The following is a 9,459-nucleotide window of genomic DNA, read 5'->3' as shown; positions in this document are numbered from 1 at the left end:
AGGGAGAAATCACACACCCAGAATAAAGAGCTGGAAGGGACCCACAAGGATCACTGGGTCTAATTCTTGACTACACACAGGATCACTCCAAATCCTGTCCTCTTTCTTCCTGCAACCTCATCCCACATCCTGGATCCTGCATCCTTCATCTCATCCCTACCAGCACATTTTGCACAGTGAGGTGATATCTATGGCCATCTGGGACATCCTTGTCTGTGCAAGGCAAATCCCAAGGGTTTTGGGGTGGCTGTCAGGGCCCTGGACCGGCCCTAACGAGGCCTGGCTGTGCTAATGAAGCAATCACCTCCTCCCACTATGAGGTTGGGGCTGCCAGGGCACAGCTGTGCCTTGTTGGGATGCCAGGGCAGGGCCTGCCCCAAAGCTTCTTCAACCCTGCTAGAGGATGCTGGGAGCCATTGGGGGCTGAAGTGCTGTAGAAGAGGAGTGCCATGGACAGAAGGCTTTCACATGGGAGCGTGGCCACTGTAAGTGGTTATTAGAGAGCAAAGGAGTTGAGACTGTGGGGTTTTTTTTTGCAAAGCTGAGGTAACCCTGAGAGCTGAGATCACAAGTTCCAATGTAAGGTTAAATGAGGTGAGGTTAAAAGGTTGTATATACATTTATTCTCCATCTGGGTCATCAAAGAGGGTGCCCAGGTTTTGCTGGCAGAGCTTCTCAGCCTCTTGCATTTGCACGAGCAGTGGAATGAAGGTGGTCAGGAGGTTCAGATGTAATATGGGAGCATGTTAATTAACCCCAACAATCAGTTTGCAGCAGTGCTGGGGTACAGAGCACCGAATGGCCAAGGAGGAGACAGAGCCCAACCAAATTCTGCACTGATTTTTCATAACTAATAAAGATCCATTCTGAACAGGAGACTGAAGGGCCTGAAAGCTGATTAAATCTGTTTGATATCTGAGGGTTTCCACCCCTTCCCCCCTGTTAAAGGAAGGTCTCCTCCTTCAAAGTGAGCGATGGTCTGAAGTCATAATGCTGATTACTGCTGAGATTCTCACACCAATACGGTGGGGAGAGCGGGGGGGGGGGGGGGAAATAAAAATCCCTGTAGGGTGGTTTAAAGTCGGCGTGAGTAATGTGTAATCTACCCAACAGGATTGATCCAGGTCAGGCATTAAAGGCTAAAATGGATTAAACAAAAGACATTCCCCTTGTAACAAGAAGGGGAAAAAACTTCAAAGGTGGGATTTGTTCTTGTTATGACAAAGGAAGTGGATTTGCAGAGTGCCTCGGGGCACACACCCCTCCGCGGCTTTCAATTTGCTCGAGTTGCTCTGAAGGAACAGCACGAATGCGTGGGGCTCAAGGCGAGATCCCTCCCCGGGGTGGGCACGTTGTGCTAAGAGGATCGGATTGGCACCGCTTTCTCTTGTTTTGTTTTGTTCGCTCTTTAAGGGTAAAAGAAAAGAAGGGGGGGGGGAAAAGGGGGGGAAAAATGCAGTGTAACAAAGCAAGGAGAAAAGGGAGGGTGGGAGTAGAGAGAAATGTGATGGGTGAGGGTGGCCTGATGAAGGGTAGGGTGAGGGATGGATGGGGGAATGGGGCTGAAATGGGCCCTTCAGAGTTTAGCCAGGCCACCTCCGCTGGGGTGGGGTTTGGTGTGAGGGCTGGCAAAGGAGCTGATGGCGTCCTAAATAGCAGCCCTATGGAGATGCTGTCTTCTTCCCACTCCTCACCAAGGCTCGGTCACACCGTGGCCAACGTTGGTCATCTCCATCCCAAGGAGATACAGCTCGGGGCTGGCATATCCCCCGCTTACGTGATTACAGGGGAGAAAAGGGAACTTTAAGACAAGCCGATCTCCAGGTAAGCATTAACAACCACTTGTGTTTATGAGAAATGCACCCTGCCAGGAGGGATTATTGGTTTCTTCTTGCTTCTGGAACCTGCTCCAGAGCAAAGCTAATTTTCCTGCCTGGCTGAGAAAGGCACAGTGGTGGCATGGTGACACAGTGGCAAAAATCTCCTGTGTGGTGGGAGCATGCTGGCTGCTTTGCTCTCTGGTACCTCCAGATCCACAAATGAGTCTCTGTGGAATCAGAATTAACATAGAATCCTAGAATGGCCTGGGTTGCAAAGGAGCACAATGCTCATCCAGTTCCAACCCCCTGCTGTGTGCAGGTCACCAACCAGCAGCCCAGGCTGCCCAGAGCCACATCCAGCCTGGCCTTGAATGCCTGCAGGGATGGGGCATCCACAGCCTCCTTGGGCAACCTGTTCCAGTGACATCTACAACTATTGCTTGGAGGGAATGCACTCCAGGTATAATCTGTGCAATTACAGGCAGGTTAAGTTGTCTGTCTGTCAGCCCATGTACAAGTTTTCCACATTAAAGCTAGGCTAATTCTTTTAGGAAGTGGATCTCACTATCGGGCAACACAGGGCTACTCCATTTCTTTCTAATTACCCAGGTAATTGCAATTAGGCAATCAGGTCTAACTTGATATCAAGAGGAGAGGTCCCTGGGTTTGCACAGTGGAAAGCCTATTGCAATTAAATGTGACACACTCAATTATCGAAATGTGAAAACATTTTCCAGAAACTCCATCTCCATCCATGCACATTCTGTATATTAACCTACAGATCTGCACTACAACTCATTTTCTCATGGATGGAGAAGAAGGGCTGCTTATCTTTCAATGTCCAATGCTAATAATTACGCAGACCAGCACGGTGCAGCCAGTCCTGACTTCCTCTGACACGGCTGCCCCGGCAGCTGTGGCTTATTGCACTCATGGTTTATAATGTCTGTGCAAAGCTTTAGAGACAGTCCCTTTTAATGGTAAATCATTTATTTCTATTCAAATGAGTTGCTGAGTGATTCCAACTGTGGTTCACCCAGCTCCATCCCTCCCACCTTATTTTATTGCTTCCCCAGGGCACGTTCAAGAGATGTGTGGATGTGGCACTGAAGGACACAGTTAGTGGGCATGATGGTGATGGGCTGATGGCTGGTCACGATGATCTTCAAGGACTTTTCAAACCTAAACGACTCTATGACTTCATGGCAAAGGACCTTTGTCAAGCTTATCAGCCCCAGTGTGTCCCAGGTAGTCCCTCCTCATTCCCAGCATTGAAACTTTCAGTACCATTTCCTCCATCAAAGCCAAGCCATGCCATGCACAAGCTGTTTTTTTGCTTCATGTCAGCATGCAACACCGTGACCACAGCACAGCATCCCAGCAGCCGTGTCTCCTTCGTCTCCCACCACTCCTTGGTTTGCTTTGAAATCCCACCAGGTTTTGTTTGGGTTTTAGCAAATACTCTCTCACCTGGCTTTCTGTCTTTTTCACCTTTCTATTTTTACAGCTTTGAAAGGGGTTTATGCACCCTGGGAACTTGGCACGCGTTGAAAAAGAAAGCGAGCTTCTGCAGCGGGTCCAGCGAAGAGCCCCTACATGCAGGAAAAGCATTCACCTAATTGTGCTCCATGAGGTTTTCAGTGCAGCCAGCTGCCTCCTGTTATAAAATGGGGGAAGAGGGGGGGATATATAAAAACCAGGCAAAGCAAAGAAGGTACGGAGTTCATAGAATGTGGGGCGGTGGAGAAAGCACAGCAGTGTCGGTGCTGAAAGAGCAGTGCGATGGGGATGCTGGGCATGGTGGGTTGGATGGGAGAGAACTCATTGTGGCAGGAATATGCCAGCTGTAGGAACCCATTTGGGCTGCTTTTACAGAAACCGAGGTGGTATAACTACATTCACCAGCAAATAACTTAAATATTGCCAGTCACGTCACATTGTGGTTGTTTGGAAATAATTATATCCATATCACAGACAGTAAATAATAGATGTGCTTTCACTAACATTTTATTCATGTTCTGTTTTAATATGGCAAACTTAGAAGTAATTTAATCTCCCAGTAAATTGAACTGGTAGGGGGTTCTTCACACAGAAGATTGCAAGTTATTAATTCCAGGCAGTCTTCATCTTGTACAATTAGTCACTGTTTGCAGCTGGAAATGTTTTATTAATTTTCCATAGCAGTTGATTTTCCACAGTTTTCTCAGTTTAAATTAAGCAGTAAGAGCTGCTGTTTCTTCTTAAATAAATTTCCTTTCCACAAAAATACATGCCTCTAGCTATGTCAATTTTCCCGTTTGATTAAAGTGCCAGCAGGCAATTAATAACTTAATGCATTTTAAAGTACTTTTGGAAAAGTAATTTGAATAGCCAAACTTGTATATTTGAATTGATTGTTGCAGAAGATTTAACACACGTTCTTAAATCACAGAACCTTGTAAAGGACAAATGAAGAGTTGCAGAAGAAGGTACTGTCCAGTGCTGTCCCCTCAATGCAGAGGGGTCTCTTAGGGCAGGTGCCCCTTGCCCTGGGAGGATTTCAACCCAAGGTTTTTTGGGACTGTGAGTGTAGGACTGCAGAAGGAAGGTTTTACTCTGCGTTGGCTGAACTCCTTGGAAATTAGTTCTTTGGAAAGCTCTTAGGAAGGGAGCTGTTGGGATGCCTCCAATCCCAGCACAAAGTCCCACCACACCAGCTCTAGTGGTGAGTCCCAAAGGGCCCGTTGTGGTTGTTCAAACCATTGCATTGTCCACGTCCATACCCATGTCCTTACCCATCCTTATCCATGTTCACGTCCATTTTCATCCCTATGTCCATACTCATACCCATCCCCATGCCCACATCCATCATCATTCCCCATTATCAAACCCCTCCCCATACCCAAAGCCATATCCATACTCTTACCCGTGCCCATACCCATGCCCATTCCTATGTCTTTCTATGGCCTGCACCCATGCACAGCTCAGCAGGACCAGCTCTGTAAAGCCACCTCCTGAGAATCCAACCCTTTCCTTGCATAGAAACCAAGACTACAGCTGGTAGGGACATCACAAGGCCACCCAATCCATGTCTGGTGCTCAGGTAAGAGCAGTGATATCTGAACCGGAAAGATATTTGTCTAACTGACTCATAAAGCTTTAGCTCATGTCTTTATCTGCTTTTAATTCAGTCTTGGAACAGTATCGTTCAACATTCATTTATTGTTTCTTTGAAGACAAATCATTAGCAATTTTATCCCGCTTCTTTGCAGAACTAACAAACTTTCTTTCTTGCATTGTCCAGCTCAGGAATATGAGGGCTGATACCATGAGAGGGAGCCATGAATTTCACCTGATGCCTCCATCATTTGGTGAGAGATTATTTTTCTCAATGCTGAGCTGACTCTTCTGAAAGTCTCAGTGCAGACTTGGAAAGAAGTTCGGGGGCTCAGGAGGGGAAGGAGCTCTGATTCTTGTCATGGCTATCAGTATTTCACACATCTGAGAGCATGGTGTGCCCCAGCTGAGAACTTCAATTCACTTAGTGCAAGATGAAATGGCAGCTGCGTTGCATTGATAAAAAAAATAATAATAATCATGATAAAATAATAGGATTAGTGCCAGTTATTGCTGTTTCACCAAAAGGTCATTTTGACAGATGTAAGATTTATCAGGAAGGATCAGAATATCAGATTTGTTTTTGATATTTTTAAGGAGAGAGCTCTAAGAAGGAGAAGTAGGGAAGCTGAGCATCTCAGTACTGCTCTGGGCTCTGGCATTTGTCTGGAAGTAGCCCTGGGTCTGCAAACACTGTGACTGGTGCCAGGCTCTGCTGTCCTGCTGAGAAACTGAGTCTTCGCTTGTGTTTTCTGAGAATGTTGAACCTTCTGTGTCCATGTTTGGGGATGTCATCATTGGCTTCCACAAATCACCGCAGCTCACTTCCCATTGGGTTGGGACTCCATTTTTCAGGTCCCATACATCCTGTGCACACTGCTGCCCTTGATCAGACCCAGAATTCACCTCAAGAGGCCAGAAGTTTGAGGGGATGAATGGTCTGGGTCAGTCACTTCTCCTACTCACCCAGGCTGCAACCTCACTGCCGTGCATTGTTTCCAGCTCTCCACTTGGGAGCACAGCCCAGCTGAAACCAGCACACCCCAGTACGGTGAGTGGAGTAGGGAAAATTGTGTTGGGTTTGTTTCGCAAATGAAAAATGCTTTCCAGCAGAAGCAAGAAGTGGCTTTAACACTGAAGTGTGGGACTTGCAGCCAAGGAACTGCTCCTAGATCAAATGCAGTGTGGGGCCATGGGGCACCAATCCATCCCCAACCACGAGGAGCGACCCAAGGGAAACAGGCAAAACCCCCAAATCTCAAAATAACTTAAAGATATCCCAGTAATCAGACCTGTGATACCATGTAACTCGGTGTGAGATGGATTGCGTTTTCTCTGCTGCTGTGTTCCAGCTAGATTGAACAGGTCCAAAAGCTTTCTTTCCCTAAATTTCACTGCAAACAGCTATTCTCTGAAAGGCATTGATGGATTGTGTTTCTGAAAAAGCAAAGCAGGGAAAAGCACTGTGTAATTAAACATGCAGAGGGTGTACATGTGTGGGTGACACATTCATCTGGAGCAGTGCACACACTGGTACCTCTATCACTTGGGGATTGCAGGGGTGCCCACTCAAAACCATCAAGCACAGCCCCAGTGCACCATTGAGCCCAAGGCAGGCATGAGGAGATGCAGCTCTGCTCCAATCCAGGGCCAAGGCACTTGGCTGCAGGAAGCCTGACTGCGTTGGAAACGGGGCCAGACTCTAAACAGGGGCTTAATCCGAGTTAAAATTAAATGGGCTTAATCTGGTTTTAATCTGAAATAATACCTCCGGTGTTTGGACACATCAGTGCTTCCCCAAAGAGCCAAGGGGTAGTAGTGACGTTGGGCAAGCCAGAGGTGCACAGCATCCATCCCATTGCAGGTGGTCCTGCTCTCAATCTGGCTATCAGCTGTGACAGGGGCACCTCTTGGTGCAATCTATAGAAAGCTTTGAGTCTGAATGTTTGCAGGTTCAAGATGTGCCCGTGTTACTTCTGCTGGAGCTGCTGACAGTCCCAGACCATGCGGGTGAAGCTGCAGGCAGCACCAGGCTAGGGATCCAGAACCTGAAAGTGATGCATGGATCCAGAACATGGAGCGGATGCATATCAGCTCATCATATCATATGAGTGTATCAGGGCTCCCACACTGCTCTTGTTTGGTTGTTTCTCATTTAATCCAAGCAAGCCCTGGTCTATCCCCATAAGCGAGCACCATGTGCAGCATTGAAAACCCTGATCTGCTCAGAAAGGAGCAAGATTCAAAAATCCTCCAAATCCTGCCACAGTGCCTTCTCTCCTCTTTTTTTCACTCAACCTCTCCATGCTACTGGGGACAGGGTGAAGATAAATCATAGAAAGGGATGGGGCTGAGAGAGGAATCAGACAGATGCGTGTCCTGGTGATCCCAGGTGTGGGAGCTAAACCCTCAAATTCCCACATGCTTGGGGAAGGAAGATCTGCAGCAATTTGTGCCATCTCCTGGAATATTTGTCCTTATGGTCAAATCCTACCCTTAGGGTGCTCCACGTCAGCACCAATAGCCCCCAACCTGCTGAAAATAAAGGACAGCCCTATTGATATCCCTGCTGGAAACCATCCCAGGAGGTCAGCCCAAGCTTTGTGCTGGGCTTTGTGCACCCAGCTCACAACAAATGTGGTCCCAGCCGGGTGTCCTCAATCCTGCTGTGACACATTTAGGTGAGTATTGCTCCCTGCAGCGTCCCACTGCTCTGACAGCTCCTGCGGAGAGAGAAGTTACACAACTTTGCATTCCTTTTTGTTTGGTGTTTGGTGTGCAAATGCATGCTCTCTGGAAAATAATATATATTGTCTTGAGGATTTATGTATTGCCAGCTGCAATTTATGAGATTCTACGAGCTCTGCTGGTAGCTTTGTCTAGCAGAGGTTTCATTTTAGTGTCATCAGCCACAGATTACGACTGCAAGGGGTGCCTGTCTTTAATCTCATTTTTGAAGGAATTAATGTTATTAGTTTTGATGAATTAATGGTATTTAGGTGTGCAAGGTTAGCATGAATTAATGTCCACCTATTTCTGTTGTGTGGCTGACTACTGTAAAAGGACTCCGGTAAGCAATCTTTACGTAGTCTCCTTTTTTTTTCCTTCTTCCTCTTCATTCTTTTGTAATGCTCTTTTTTAGGAGCTGAAAAATAACGTTTGGGATTTGTTTCTTTTTAAGTAAAAAAGAAATATTGTCTCTGTTCCCCTGGGCAGAGCTGATATTAACTCAGCCAACTAAGTCACCAAAGGCCAGCAAGCACTGGGATCCCAACCAAAGCACTTGGCTTTACCAGGGGTGCAGGTGCAGAGATCATTTGTGGCACACTTAACATTTACCTGGGCTTAGGTGCAACCAGAGATACCTAAAGCCATTTTTCCTGGTGCCTATATGAGTCATTGAATCATTAATGTTGGAAGAGACCGCTAAGACCATCAAGTCCAACCATCAACCCATCACCGCCATGCCTGCCCACCCATGTCACTCAGTGCAACATCTATCCTTTTCTTGAACACCTTGAGGGACAGTCACTCCACCACCTCCCTGGGCAGCCTGTTCCGATGCCCTACCGCTCTTTCTGAGAAGGAATTTTAACTCATATCCAGCCTGAACCTTGCCTGGTGCAACTTAAAGCCATTACCTCTTGTCCTTTCATCTCTTCTCACAAATGAGATCTCCCAAACCTGCTGCTCTGTGCTGATTGTGCACCCATGGGTCCCTTGAGGTCCCCTGAAGGAAAGGATGCTCAAGGAGAACACAGGCAGCCTACAATAGGAAATCACAGAGCACAGTGCCACCATCACCGTTCACATCAGCACCCAACTCATGGCCTGATGGAGGTAACCTGTGGGTATGAAAACAAAACTGGGGACTTTGTGGGATGCTACAGGGTGAGGTTGAGCAGATGGATAGATGGTACTATCTAAGTGATCTGTCTTCCCATGACGCTGGGGAGAAAAATGGGCTCCTTGAGAAGATGGCCAAATGCCTTCAGTCCTTTTCAGATAGCATGCATTGCTCTCTGGTGGTGTTTCTCTCTTTCAAGGAAAGGAAACCTGAAATTTCAATGAAAAACCATTTACCAGGGATATGTAGGATATGATAGGTTGCTTTCTCTGGTACAGGTATATTTAGGAATAACTAAAAGTCCGTGTAGAACTGCCTTGAGCTGTTCTTTAAGTTAATTATCACTTCTTTTGGTACAATGAATGGCTGTTCAATGACACTGTCAGTGAGTGGAATGAACCAAATTACTTTAATTATGGAGTAATTGCACAGAGTGATGGTAATTAAATCTTGATCAGTTTAAGTGAGTGAATTAATTGCTCCAACTTGGAATGCACACCGCAGCAAGAGGAGTTGTTTTGTAGTTTAATTAAGACCAGCCACTAAATTCTTATCATATCTAAAATGCAGACAATTAATGAGTTTGATTCTGTTCTCACCTTAATAGGAAATAGGACAGAATGCATGCTGAGAGAGGTAGCCGTGGTAGCAAAATGACAGAAAATTTAATATTCCTGTCAGTTGCAGAGATGTATT

The 9,459-nt window shown here is 46.5% G+C and overlaps 1 long non-coding RNA gene across 2 annotated transcripts; it reads left to right on the top strand.

Moving 5' to 3' along the window:
* The first annotated feature begins 418 nt into the window (after positions 1–418).
* Positions 419–4,172, top strand: LOC149917956 (uncharacterized). 2 transcript variants are annotated; one of them, XR_016467376.1, is made up of 4 exons: positions 419–485; positions 1,699–1,824; positions 2,897–3,068; positions 3,328–4,172. It is a non-coding gene; the product is annotated as an uncharacterized LOC149917956 (long non-coding RNA). The 2 variants fall into 2 exon arrangements; XR_016467375.1 differs by having other exon boundaries at positions 2,897–4,172.
* The last annotated feature ends 5,287 nt before the right edge of the window (positions 4,173–9,459 follow it).

This window comes from Phasianus colchicus, chromosome 5, assembly GCF_987193195.1.
Source record: "Phasianus colchicus chromosome 5, bPhaCol1.hap1.1, whole genome shotgun sequence".
Lineage (NCBI taxonomy): Eukaryota > Metazoa > Chordata > Aves > Galliformes > Phasianidae > Phasianus > Phasianus colchicus.
Note: the sequence above shows the minus strand (reverse complement) of the source record. Positions and strands in the feature narration are given on the sequence as shown.